General features: G+C 33.9%; 12 non-coding genes across 12 annotated transcripts; all 12 read left to right on the top strand.

Annotated features, from left to right (window-relative positions):
- Positions 1-32: 32 nt before the first annotated feature.
- TRNAL-AAG (transfer RNA leucine (anticodon AAG)) lies at positions 33-115 on the top strand. Its single transcript has one exon. It is a non-coding gene; the product is annotated as a tRNA-Leu (tRNA).
- A 678-nt stretch (positions 116-793) lies between these two features.
- On the top strand, positions 794-876 carry TRNAL-CAG (transfer RNA leucine (anticodon CAG)). Its single transcript is given in 2 exon segments — positions 794-831; positions 842-876. It is a non-coding gene; the product is annotated as a tRNA-Leu (tRNA).
- A 1417-nt stretch (positions 877-2293) lies between these two features.
- TRNAL-CAG (transfer RNA leucine (anticodon CAG)) lies at positions 2294-2376 on the top strand. The gene has a single exon. It is a non-coding gene; the product is annotated as a tRNA-Leu (tRNA).
- A 1417-nt stretch (positions 2377-3793) lies between these two features.
- TRNAM-CAU (transfer RNA methionine (anticodon CAU)) lies at positions 3794-3876 on the top strand. Its single transcript has one exon. It is a non-coding gene; the product is annotated as a tRNA-Met (tRNA).
- A 678-nt stretch (positions 3877-4554) lies between these two features.
- TRNAL-CAG (transfer RNA leucine (anticodon CAG)) lies at positions 4555-4637 on the top strand. Its single transcript has one exon. It is a non-coding gene; the product is annotated as a tRNA-Leu (tRNA).
- Positions 4638-5315: 678 nt separating this feature from the next.
- TRNAL-CAG (transfer RNA leucine (anticodon CAG)) lies at positions 5316-5398 on the top strand. The gene has a single exon. It is a non-coding gene; the product is annotated as a tRNA-Leu (tRNA).
- Positions 5399-6076: 678 nt separating this feature from the next.
- On the top strand, positions 6077-6159 carry TRNAL-AAG (transfer RNA leucine (anticodon AAG)). Its single transcript has one exon. It is a non-coding gene; the product is annotated as a tRNA-Leu (tRNA).
- Positions 6160-6837: 678 nt separating this feature from the next.
- TRNAL-CAG (transfer RNA leucine (anticodon CAG)) lies at positions 6838-6920 on the top strand. The gene is given in 2 exon segments: positions 6838-6875; positions 6886-6920. It is a non-coding gene; the product is annotated as a tRNA-Leu (tRNA).
- Positions 6921-8337: 1417 nt separating this feature from the next.
- Positions 8338-8420, top strand: TRNAL-CAG (transfer RNA leucine (anticodon CAG)). The gene has a single exon. It is a non-coding gene; the product is annotated as a tRNA-Leu (tRNA).
- A 1417-nt stretch (positions 8421-9837) lies between these two features.
- On the top strand, positions 9838-9920 carry TRNAM-CAU (transfer RNA methionine (anticodon CAU)). Its single transcript has one exon. It is a non-coding gene; the product is annotated as a tRNA-Met (tRNA).
- Positions 9921-10598: 678 nt separating this feature from the next.
- Positions 10599-10681, top strand: TRNAL-CAG (transfer RNA leucine (anticodon CAG)). The gene has a single exon. It is a non-coding gene; the product is annotated as a tRNA-Leu (tRNA).
- Positions 10682-12098: 1417 nt separating this feature from the next.
- Positions 12099-12181, top strand: TRNAL-CAG (transfer RNA leucine (anticodon CAG)). Its single transcript has one exon. It is a non-coding gene; the product is annotated as a tRNA-Leu (tRNA).
- The last annotated feature ends 876 nt before the right edge of the window (positions 12182-13057 follow it).

The raw sequence follows: 13057 nt of genomic DNA on the forward strand, positions 1-13057 counted from the left end.
ATACATCTTTTCAAAAAGCAGTGGTTTCATGTGTCAGGATGGCCGTGCGGTCTAAGGCGCTGCGTTAAGGTCGCAGTCTCCTCTGGAGGCGTGGGTTCAAATCCCACTTCTGACAATGTTATTCATTTTCTTCTTTGCTCTACAGTTTCTATTTCTTGTTACTTGTGAAAAGATTGACTTTAGAATTAGACAAACACTCACTGCAAATCTCTTTCAATTTACAACATAAAAAATGCATCAATTATTTCATTATTTCCCATGTTGCAATAAAAGATCAGATTGTATTCTTCCTGGATAAAAGAGCTTGAAACCAACTACATATGTGTATATCATATTATTTTTATTATTTGATCCACAATTCTTTATTTACAGAGGTAGCAAAATAAAATATCTCACAAATTCAGAATGAGGGCTCCATATCTTTGGCTTAAGAAAACTGCTCTTCTCAGCCAATGGTCATGAACAGAAACCCCACTGGGGTCCACTAAATTGGCATCCAATCAAACCCATGAGCTAAATTAAGTAGCCAGTTTGTGCAAGATTCACAAATTTAATTTCATTGCTGAGTTAAAATCCATTAGGGAACAAACTCTAGACACTTGGATTCCAACCCTGAACATGGAAAACAAAACTTACTTTTATTGTAACGCCAACTAGAAACCTCTTTAAAATGAATGGAAAAGCAATTCATATCTAGTTTTTAAATTAACAGTTTTAATAGCAACATTGTCATTGTAACTATAGATAGGTTATTTCATAATATACATCTTTTCAAAAAGCAGTGGTTTCATGTGTCAGGATGGCCGAGCGGTCTAAGGCGCTGGATTCAGGTCGCAGTCTCCTCTGGAGCAGTGGGTTCAAATCCCACTTCTGACAATGTTATTCATTTTATTCTTTGCTCTACAGTTTCTATTTCTTGTTACTTGTGAAAAGATTGACTTTAGAATTAGACAAACACTCACTGCAAATCTCTTTCAATTTACAACATAAAAAATGCATCAATTATTTCATTATTTCCCATGTTGCAATAAAAGATCAGATTGTATTCTTCCTGGATAAAAGAGCTTGAAACCAACCACATATGTGTATATCATATTATTTTTATTATTTTATCCACAATTCTTTATTTACAGAGGTAGCAAAATAAAATATCTCACAAATTCAGAATGAGGGCTCCATATCTTTGGCTTAAGAAAACTGCTCTTCTCAGCCAATGGTCATGAACAGAAACCCCACTGGGGTCCACTACAATGGCATCCAATCAAACCCATGAGCTAAATTAAGTAGCCAGTTTGTGCAAGATTCACAAATTTCATTTCATTGCTGAGTTAAAATCCATTAGAGAACAAACTCTAGACACTTGGATTCCAACCCTGAACATGGAAAACAAAACTTACTTTTATTGTAACGCCAACTAGAAACCTCTTTAAAATGAATGGAAAAGCAATTCATATTTATTTTTTAAATTAACAGTTTTAATAGCAACATTGTCATTGTAACTATAGATAGGTTATTTCATAATATACATCTTTTCAAAAAGCAGTGGTTTCATGTGTCAGGATGGCCGAGCGGTCTAAGGCGCTGAGTGGCCTGGGTTCAAATCCCACTTCTGACAATGTTATTCATTTTCTTCTTTGCTCTACAGTTTCTATTTCTTGTTACTTGTGAAAAGATTGGCTTTTGAATTAGGCAAACACTCACTGCAAATCTCTTTCAATTTACAACATAAAAAATGCATCAATTATTTCATTATTTCCCATGTTGCAATAAAAGATCAGATTGTATTCTCCCTGGATAAAAGAGCTTGCAACCAACCACATATGTGTATATCATATTATTTTTATTATTTGATCCACAATTCTTTATTTACAGAGGTAGCAAAATAAAATATCTCACAAATTCAGAATGAGGGCTCCATATCTTTGGCTTAAGAAAACTGCTCTTCTCAGCCAATGGTCATGAACAAAAACCCCACTGGGGTCCACTACAATGGCATCCAATCGAACCCATGAGCTAAATTAAATAACCAGTTTGTGCAAGATTCACAAATTTAATATCATTGCTGAGTTAAAATCCATTAGAGAACAAACTCTAGACACTTGGATTCCAACCCTGAACATGGAAAACAAAACTTACTTTTATTGCAACGCCAACTAGAAACCTCTTTAAAATGAATGGAAAAGCAATTCATATTTAGTTTTTAAATTAACAGTTTTAATAGCAACATTGTCATTGTAACTATAGATAGGTTATTTCATAATATACATCTTTTCAAAAAGTAGTGGTTTCATGTGTCAGGATGGCCGAGCGGTCTAAGGTGCTGAGTTCAGGTCGCAGTCTCCTCTGGAGGCGTGGGTTCAAATCCCACTTCTGACAATGTTATTAATTTTCTTATTTGCTCTACAGTTTCTATTTCTTGTTACTTGTGAAAAGATTGACTTTAGAATTAGACTTACACTCACTGCAAATCTCTTTCAATTTACAACATAAAAAATGCATCAATTATTTCATTATTTCCCATGTTGCAATAAAAGATCAGATTGTATTCTCTCTGGATAAAAGAGCTTGAAACCAACCACATATGTGTATATCATATTATTTTTATTATTTGATCCACAATTCTTTATTTACAGAGGTAGCAAAATAAAATATCTCACAAATTCAGAATGAGGGCTCCATATCTTTGGCTTAAGAAAACTGCTCTTCTCAGCCAATGGTCATGAACAGAAACCCCACTGGGGTCCACTACAATGGCATCCAATCAAACCCATGAGCTAAATTAAGTAGCCAGTTTGTGCAAGATTCACAAATTTAATTTCATTGCTGAGTTAAAATCCATTAGAGAACAAACTCTAGACACTTGGATTCCAACCCTGAACATGGAAAACAAAACTTACTTTTATTGTAACGCCAACTAGAAACCTCTTTAAAATGAATGGAAAAGCAATTCATATTTAGTTTTTAAATTAACAGTTTTAATAGCAACATTGTCATTGTAACTATAGATAGGTTATTTCATAATATACATCTTTTCAAAAAGTAGTGGTTTCATGTGTCAGGATGGCCGAGCGGTTTAAGGCGCTGAGTGGCCTGGGTTCAAATCCCACTTCTGACAATGTTATTCATTTTCTTCTTTGCTCTACAGTTTCTATTTCTTGTTACTTGTGAAAAGATTGGCTTTAGAATTAGACAAACACTCACTGCAAATCTCTTTCACTTTACAACATAAAAAATGCATCAATTATTTCTCTATTTCCCATGTTGCAATAAAAGATCAGATTGTATTCTCCCTGGATAAAAGAGCTTGAAACCAACCACATATGTGTATATCATATTATTTTTATTATTTGATCCACAATTCTTTATTTACAGAGGTAGCAAAATAAAATATCTCACAAATTAAGAATGAGGGCTCCATATCTTTGGCTTAAGAAAACTGCTCTTCTCAGCCAATGGTCATGAACAGAAACCCCACTGGGGTCCACTACAATGGCATCCAATCGAACCCATGAGCTAAATTAAATAACCAGTTTGTGTAAGATTCACAAATTTAATTTCATTGCTGAGTTAAAATCCATTAGAGAACAAACTCTAGACACTTGGATTCCAACCCTGAACATGGAAAACAAAACTTACTTTTATTGTAACGCTAACTAGAAACCTCTTTAAAATGAATGAAAAAGCAATTCATATCTAGTTTTTAAATTAACAGTTTTAATAGCAACATTGTCATTGTAACTATAGATAGGTTATTTCATAATATACATCTTTTCAAAAAGCAGTGGTTTCATGTGTCAGGATGGCTGAGCGGTCTAAGGCGCTGCGTTCATGTCGCAGTCCCCTCTGGAGGCGTGGGTTCAAATCCCACTTCTGACAATGTTATTCATTTTCTTCTTTGCTCTACAGTTTCTATTTCTTGTTACGTGTGAAAAGATTGACTTTAGAATTAGACAAACACTCACTGCAAATCTCTTTCAATTTACAACATAAAAAATGCATCAATTATTTCATTATTTCCCATGTTGCAATAAAAGATCAGATTGTATTCTTCCTGGATAAAAGAGCTTGAAACCAACCACATATGTGTATATCATATTATTTTTATTATTTTATCCACAATTCTTTATTTACAGAGGTAGCAAAATAAAATATCTCACAAATTCAGAATGAGGGCTCCATATCTTTGGCTTAAGAAAACTGCTCTTCTCAGCCAATGGTCATGAACAAAAACCCCACTGGGGTCCACTACAATGGCATCCAATCGAACCCATGAGCTAAATTAAATAACCAGTTTGTGCAAGATTCACAAATTTAATTTCATTGCTGAGTTAAAATCCATTAGAGAACAAACTCTAGACACTTGGATTCCAACCCTGAACATGGAAAACAAAACTTACTTTTATTGCAACGCCAACTAGAAACCTCTTTAAAATGAATGGAAAAGCAATTCATATTTAGTTTTTAAATTAACAGTTTTAATAGTAACATTGTCATTGTAACTATAGATAGGTTATTTCATAATATACATCTTTTCAAAAAGTAGTGGTTTCATGTGTCAGGATGGCCGAGCGGTCTAAGGTGCTGCGTTCAGTTCGCAGTCTCCTCTGGAGGCATGGGTTCAAATCCCACTTCTGACAATGTTATTCATTATCTTATTTGCTCTACAGTTTCTATTTCTTGTTACTTGTGAAAAGATTGACTTTAGAATTAGACTTACACTCACTGCAAATCTCTTTCAATTTACAACATAAAAAATGCATCAATTATTTCATTATTTCCCATGTTGCAATAAAAGATCAGATTGTATTCTCCCTGAATAAAAGAGCTTGAAACCAACCACATATGTGTATATCATATTATTTTTATTATTTGATCCACAATTCTTTATTTACAGAGGTAGCAAAAAAAAATATCTCACAAATTCAGAATGAGGGCTCCATATCTTTGGCTTAAGAAAACTGCTCTTCTCAGCCAATGGTCATGAACAGAAACCCCACTGGGGTCCACTACAATGGCATCCAATCAAACCCATGAGCTAAATTAAGTAGCCAGTTTGTGCAAGATTCACAAATTTCATTTCATTGCTGAGTTAAAATCCATTAGAGAACAAACTCTAGACACTTGGATTCCAACCCTGAACATGGAAAACAAAACTTACTTTTATTGTAACGCCAACTAGAAACCTCTTTAAAATGAATGGAAAAGCAATTCATATCTAGTTTTTAAATTAACAGTTTTAATAGCAACATTGTCATTGTAACTATAGATAGGTTATTTCATAATATACATCTTTTCAAAAAGCAGTGGTTTCATGTGTCAGGATGGCCGAGCGGTCTAAGGCGCTGCGTTCAGGTCGCAGTCCCCTCTGGAGGCGTGGGTTCAAATCCCACTTCTGACAATGTTATTCATTTTCTTCTTTGCTCTACAGTTTCTATTTCTTGTTACGTGTGAAAAGATTGACTTTAGAATTAGACAAACACTCACTGCAAATCTCTTTCAATTTACAACATAAAAAATGCATCAATTATTTCATTATTTCCCATGTTGCAATAAAAGATCAGATTGTATTCTTCCTGGATAAAATAGCTTGAAACCAACCACATATGTGTATATCATATTATTTTTATTATTTTATCCACAATTCTTTATTTACAGAGGTAGCAAAATAAAATATCTCACAAATTCAGAATGAGGGCTCCATATCTTTGGCTTAAGAAAACTGCTCTTCTCAGCCAATGGTCATGAACAGAAACCCCACTGGGGTCCACTACAATGGCATCCAATCAAACCCATGAGCTAAATTAAGTAGCCAGTTTGTGCAAGATTCACAAATTTCATTTCATTGCTGAGTTAAAATCCATTAGAGAACAAACTCTAGACACTTGGATTCCAACCCTGAACATGGAAAACAAAACTTACTTTTATTGTAACGCCAACTAGAAACCTCTTTAAAATGAATGGAAAAGCAATTCATATCTAGTTTTTAAATTAACAGTTTTAATAGCAACATTGTCATTGTAACTATAGATAGGTTATTTCATAATATACATCTTTTCAAAAAGCAGTGGTTTCATGTGTCAGGATGGCCGTGCGGTCTAAGGCGCTGCGTTAAGGTCGCAGTCTCCTCTGGAGGCGTGGGTTCAAATCCCACTTCTGACAATGTTATTCATTTTCTTCTTTGCTCTACAGTTTCTATTTCTTGTTACTTGTGAAAAGATTGACTTTAGAATTAGACAAACACTCACTGCAAATCTCTTTCAATTTACAACATAAAAAATGCATCAATTATTTCATTATTTCCCATGTTGCAATAAAAGATCAGATTGTATTCTTCCTGGATAAAAGAGCTTGAAACCAACTACATATGTGTATATCATATTATTTTTATTATTTGATCCACAATTCTTTATTTACAGAGGTAGCAAAATAAAATATCTCACAAATTCAGAATGAGGGCTCCATATCTTTGGCTTAAGAAAACTGCTCTTCTCAGCCAATGGTCATGAACAGAAACCCCACTGGGGTCCACTAAATTGGCATCCAATCAAACCCATGAGCTAAATTAAGTAGCCAGTTTGTGCAAGATTCACAAATTTAATTTCATTGCTGAGTTAAAATCCATTAGGGAACAAACTCTAGACACTTGGATTCCAACCCTGAACATGGAAAACAAAACTTACTTTTATTGTAACGCCAACTAGAAACCTCTTTAAAATGAATGGAAAAGCAATTCATATCTAGTTTTTAAATTAACAGTTTTAATAGCAACATTGTCATTGTAACTATAGATAGGTTATTTCATAATATACATCTTTTCAAAAAGCAGTGGTTTCATGTGTCAGGATGGCCGAGCGGTCTAAGGCGCTGGATTCAGGTCGCAGTCTCCTCTGGAGCAGTGGGTTCAAATCCCACTTCTGACAATGTTATTCATTTTATTCTTTGCTCTACAGTTTCTATTTCTTGTTACTTGTGAAAAGATTGACTTTAGAATTAGACAAACACTCACTGCAAATCTCTTTCAATTTACAACATAAAAAATGCATCAATTATTTCATTATTTCCCATGTTGCAATAAAAGATCAGATTGTATTCTTCCTGGATAAAAGAGCTTGAAACCAACCACATATGTGTATATCATATTATTTTTATTATTTTATCCACAATTCTTTATTTACAGAGGTAGCAAAATAAAATATCTCACAAATTCAGAATGAGGGCTCCATATCTTTGGCTTAAGAAAACTGCTCTTCTCAGCCAATGGTCATGAACAGAAACCCCACTGGGGTCCACTACAATGGCATCCAATCAAACCCATGAGCTAAATTAAGTAGCCAGTTTGTGCAAGATTCACAAATTTCATTTCATTGCTGAGTTAAAATCCATTAGAGAACAAACTCTAGACACTTGGATTCCAACCCTGAACATGGAAAACAAAACTTACTTTTATTGTAACGCCAACTAGAAACCTCTTTAAAATGAATGGAAAAGCAATTCATATTTATTTTTTAAATTAACAGTTTTAATAGCAACATTGTCATTGTAACTATAGATAGGTTATTTCATAATATACATCTTTTCAAAAAGCAGTGGTTTCATGTGTCAGGATGGCCGAGCGGTCTAAGGCGCTGAGTGGCCTGGGTTCAAATCCCACTTCTGACAATGTTATTCATTTTCTTCTTTGCTCTACAGTTTCTATTTCTTGTTACTTGTGAAAAGATTGGCTTTTGAATTAGGCAAACACTCACTGCAAATCTCTTTCAATTTACAACATAAAAAATGCATCAATTATTTCATTATTTCCCATGTTGCAATAAAAGATCAGATTGTATTCTCCCTGGATAAAAGAGCTTGCAACCAACCACATATGTGTATATCATATTATTTTTATTATTTGATCCACAATTCTTTATTTACAGAGGTAGCAAAATAAAATATCTCACAAATTCAGAATGAGGGCTCCATATCTTTGGCTTAAGAAAACTGCTCTTCTCAGCCAATGGTCATGAACAAAAACCCCACTGGGGTCCACTACAATGGCATCCAATCGAACCCATGAGCTAAATTAAATAACCAGTTTGTGCAAGATTCACAAATTTAATATCATTGCTGAGTTAAAATCCATTAGAGAACAAACTCTAGACACTTGGATTCCAACCCTGAACATGGAAAACAAAACTTACTTTTATTGCAACGCCAACTAGAAACCTCTTTAAAATGAATGGAAAAGCAATTCATATTTAGTTTTTAAATTAACAGTTTTAATAGCAACATTGTCATTGTAACTATAGATAGGTTATTTCATAATATACATCTTTTCAAAAAGTAGTGGTTTCATGTGTCAGGATGGCCGAGCGGTCTAAGGTGCTGAGTTCAGGTCGCAGTCTCCTCTGGAGGCGTGGGTTCAAATCCCACTTCTGACAATGTTATTAATTTTCTTATTTGCTCTACAGTTTCTATTTCTTGTTACTTGTGAAAAGATTGACTTTAGAATTAGACTTACACTCACTGCAAATCTCTTTCAATTTACAACATAAAAAATGCATCAATTATTTCATTATTTCCCATGTTGCAATAAAAGATCAGATTGTATTCTCTCTGGATAAAAGAGCTTGAAACCAACCACATATGTGTATATCATATTATTTTTATTATTTGATCCACAATTCTTTATTTACAGAGGTAGCAAAATAAAATATCTCACAAATTCAGAATGAGGGCTCCATATCTTTGGCTTAAGAAAACTGCTCTTCTCAGCCAATGGTCATGAACAGAAACCCCACTGGGGTCCACTACAATGGCATCCAATCAAACCCATGAGCTAAATTAAGTAGCCAGTTTGTGCAAGATTCACAAATTTAATTTCATTGCTGAGTTAAAATCCATTAGAGAACAAACTCTAGACACTTGGATTCCAACCCTGAACATGGAAAACAAAACTTACTTTTATTGTAACGCCAACTAGAAACCTCTTTAAAATGAATGGAAAAGCAATTCATATTTAGTTTTTAAATTAACAGTTTTAATAGCAACATTGTCATTGTAACTATAGATAGGTTATTTCATAATATACATCTTTTCAAAAAGTAGTGGTTTCATGTGTCAGGATGGCCGAGCGGTTTAAGGCGCTGAGTGGCCTGGGTTCAAATCCCACTTCTGACAATGTTATTCATTTTCTTCTTTGCTCTACAGTTTCTATTTCTTGTTACTTGTGAAAAGATTGGCTTTAGAATTAGACAAACACTCACTGCAAATCTCTTTCACTTTACAACATAAAAAATGCATCAATTATTTCTCTATTTCCCATGTTGCAATAAAAGATCAGATTGTATTCTCCCTGGATAAAAGAGCTTGAAACCAACCACATATGTGTATATCATATTATTTTTATTATTTGATCCACAATTCTTTATTTACAGAGGTAGCAAAATAAAATATCTCACAAATTAAGAATGAGGGCTCCATATCTTTGGCTTAAGAAAACTGCTCTTCTCAGCCAATGGTCATGAACAGAAACCCCACTGGGGTCCACTACAATGGCATCCAATCGAACCCATGAGCTAAATTAAATAACCAGTTTGTGTAAGATTCACAAATTTAATTTCATTGCTGAGTTAAAATCCATTAGAGAACAAACTCTAGACACTTGGATTCCAACCCTGAACATGGAAAACAAAACTTACTTTTATTGTAACGCTAACTAGAAACCTCTTTAAAATGAATGAAAAAGCAATTCATATCTAGTTTTTAAATTAACAGTTTTAATAGCAACATTGTCATTGTAACTATAGATAGGTTATTTCATAATATACATCTTTTCAAAAAGCAGTGGTTTCATGTGTCAGGATGGCTGAGCGGTCTAAGGCGCTGCGTTCATGTCGCAGTCCCCTCTGGAGGCGTGGGTTCAAATCCCACTTCTGACAATGTTATTCATTTTCTTCTTTGCTCTACAGTTTCTATTTCTTGTTACGTGTGAAAAGATTGACTTTAGAATTAGACAAACACTCACTGCAAATCTCTTTCAATTTACAACATAAAAAATGCATCAATTATTTCATTATTTCCCATGTTGCAATAAAAGATCAGATTGTATTCTTCCTGGATAAAAGAGCTTGAAACCAACCACATATGTGTATATCATATTATTTTTATTATTTTATCCACAATTCTTTATTTACAGAGGTAGCAAAATAAAATATCTCACAAATTCAGAATGAGGGCTCCATATCTTTGGCTTAAGAAAACTGCTCTTCTCAGCCAATGGTCATGAACAAAAACCCCACTGGGGTCCACTACAATGGCATCCAATCGAACCCATGAGCTAAATTAAATAACCAGTTTGTGCAAGATTCACAAATTTAATTTCATTGCTGAGTTAAAATCCATTAGAGAACAAACTCTAGACACTTGGATTCCAACCCTGAACATGGAAAACAAAACTTACTTTTATTGCAACGCCAACTAGAAACCTCTTTAAAATGAATGGAAAAGCAATTCATATTTAGTTTTTAAATTAACAGTTTTAATAGTAACATTGTCATTGTAACTATAGATAGGTTATTTCATAATATACATCTTTTCAAAAAGTAGTGGTTTCATGTGTCAGGATGGCCGAGCGGTCTAAGGTGCTGCGTTCAGTTCGCAGTCTCCTCTGGAGGCATGGGTTCAAATCCCACTTCTGACAATGTTATTCATTATCTTATTTGCTCTACAGTTTCTATTTCTTGTTACTTGTGAAAAGATTGACTTTAGAATTAGACTTACACTCACTGCAAATCTCTTTCAATTTACAACATAAAAAATGCATCAATTATTTCATTATTTCCCATGTTGCAATAAAAGATCAGATTGTATTCTCCCTGAATAAAAGAGCTTGAAACCAACCACATATGTGTATATCATATTATTTTTATTATTTGATCCACAATTCTTTATTTACAGAGGTAGCAAAAAAAAATATCTCACAAATTCAGAATGAGGGCTCCATATCTTTGGCTTAAGAAAACTGCTCTTCTCAGCCAATGGTCATGAACAGAAACCCCACTGGGGTCCACTACAATGGCATCCAATCAAACCCATGAGCTAAATTAAGTAGCCAGTTTGTGCAAGATTCACAAATTTCATTTCATTGCTGAGTTAAAATCCATTAGAGAACAAACTCTAGACACTTGGATTCCAACCCTGAACATGGAAAACAAAACTTACTTTTATTGTAACGCCAACTAGAAACCTCTTTAAAATGAATGGAAAAGCAATTCATATTTATTTTTTAAATTAACAGTTTTAATAGCAACATTGTCATTGTAACTATAGATAGGTTATTTCATAATATACATCTTTTCAAAAAGCAGTGGTTTCATGTGTCAGGATGGCCGAGCGGTCTAAGGCGCTGAGTGGCCTGGGTTCAAATCCCACTTCTGACAATGTTATTCATTTTCTTATTTGCTCTACAGTTTCTATTTCTTGTTACTTGTGAAAAGATTGACTTTAGAATTAGACTTACACTCACTGCAAATCTCTTTCAATTTACAACATAAAAAATGCATCAATTATTTCATTATTTCCCATGTTGCAATAAAAGATCAGATTGTATTCTCCCTGAATAAAAGAGCTTGAAACCAACCACATATGTGTATATCATATTATTTTTATTATTTGATCCACAATTCTTTATTTACAGAGGTAGCAAAATAAAATATCTCACAAATTCAGAATGAGGGCTCCATATCTTTGGCTTAAGAAAACTGCTCTTCTCAGCCAATGGTCATGAACAGAAACCCCACTGGGGTCCACTACAATGGCATCCAATCAAACCCATGAGCTAAATTAAGTAGCCAGTTTGTGCAAGATTCACAAATTTCATTTCATTGCTGAGTTAAAATCCATTAGAGAACAAACTCTAGACACTTGGATTCCAACCCTGAACATGGAAAACAAAACTTACTTTTATTGTAACGCCAACTAGAAACCTCTTTAAAATGAATGGAAAAGCAATTCATATTTATTTTTAAAATTAACAGTTTTAAAAGCAACATTGTCATTGTAACTATAGATAGGTTATTTCATAATATACATCTTTTCAAAAAGCAGTGGTTTCATGTGTCAGGATGGCCGAGCGGTCTAAGGCGCTGCGTTCAGGTCGCAGTCTCCTCTGGAGGCGTGGGTTCAAATCCCACTTCTGACAATGTTATTCATTTTCTTCTTTGCTCTACAGTTTCTATTTCTTGTTACTTGTGAAAAGATTGACTTTAGAATTAGACAAACACTCACTGCAAATCTCTTTCAATTTACAACATAAAAAATGCATCAATTATTTCATTATTTCCCATGTTGCAATAAAAGATCAGATTGTATTCTTCCTGGATAAAAGAGCTTGAAACCAACCACATATGTGTATATCATATTATTTTTATTATTTGATCCACAATTCTTTATTTACAGAGGTAGCAAAATAAAATATCTCACAAATTCAGAATGAGGGCTCCATATCTTTGGCTTAAGAAAACTGCTCTTCTCAGCCAATGGTCATGAACAGAAACCCCACTGGGGTCCACTACAATGGCATCCAATCAAACCCATGAGCTAAATTAAGTAGCCAGTTTGTGCAAGATTCACAAATTTCATTTCATTGCTGAGTTAAAATCCATTAGAGAACAAACTCTAGACACTTGGATTCCAACCCTGAACATGGAAAACAAAACTTACTTTTATTGTAACGCCAACTAGAAACCTCTTTAAAATGAATGGAAAAGCAATTCATATTTATTTTTTAAATTAACAGTTTTAATAGCAACATTGTCATTGTAACTATAGATAGGTTATTTCATAATATACATCTTTTCAAAAAGCAGTGGTTTCATGTGTCAGGATGGCCGAGCGGTCTAAGGCGCTGAGTGGCCTGGGTTCAAATCCCACTTCTGACAATGTTATTCATTTTCTTCTTTGCTCTACAGTTTCTATTTCTTGTTACTTGTGAAAAGATTGGCTTTTGAATTAGGCAAACACTCACTGCAAATCTCTTTCAATTTACAACATAAAAAATGCATCAATTATTTCATTA

The sequence above is a fragment of the Pseudophryne corroboree genome, chromosome 1 (assembly GCF_028390025.1).
Source record: "Pseudophryne corroboree isolate aPseCor3 chromosome 1, aPseCor3.hap2, whole genome shotgun sequence".
NCBI lineage: Eukaryota > Metazoa > Chordata > Amphibia > Anura > Myobatrachidae > Pseudophryne > Pseudophryne corroboree.